The sequence below is a fragment of the Orycteropus afer genome, unplaced genomic scaffold (genome assembly GCF_000298275.1).
Source record: "Orycteropus afer afer isolate SDZICR_OR568_19922 unplaced genomic scaffold, OryAfe1.0 scaffold00359, whole genome shotgun sequence".
Lineage (NCBI taxonomy): Eukaryota > Metazoa > Chordata > Mammalia > Tubulidentata > Orycteropodidae > Orycteropus > Orycteropus afer.
The window spans coordinates 1,308,335-1,309,004 of record NW_006921946.1 but is presented as its reverse complement, the minus strand read 5'-3'; positions in this window follow the sequence as shown (position 1 = coordinate 1,309,004).

Below are 670 nucleotides of genomic sequence, written 5' to 3'. Positions count from 1 at the left end.
TTGGTAGCCTAGTGCCAAGGCACTTGACTGCTAACCAGAAGGCTGGTAGTTCAAACCCACCAGCCACTCCTTGGAAGGAAGATTGGGCAATCCACTTCCGTAGTGATACTGCCTTGAAAACCCAAGGAGGGGTCACTTTGAGTTGGGTCTGACTCGACGGCACATAACAACAACATCAAATTGTAATTAATTCTAAACTAAAGGTGCAGGCCATATTATGTTTAAAAAGCATTTGGGAAGTAATGGAAAATCTGAAAAGGGGGAAGGAAAACTGAAAGTGTGACGCAGGAAAGCAATTTAGGGAATACTCTTGTTACAAATGATGATGAGATGGACTAATTTCTCACAATTAACGAAAAGTTAAATTGAGATCAAACAACTGTACTGTTAATATTTACTCTATATTAATAAGTTTTTATTCTATACAAAAAGTTAAAAGAAAAAAGTATTCTTGAATTTTGAGAAGACAACCATTCACAATATCCCTAGTTATGTGAAATCGCTATGGTAGTTTTGGGTGCACCAACTATTCAGGTGAATGTTGAGAGAGCTTTCTCATAATTCAAGATGAATTATAAGATATGAGACAACAGGGATAGTTTAAAGTGAAAATATTAGCAGAAATACCTTTAACTAGGTGTAATTATGGTTTATTGTGATGTTTTCTTAA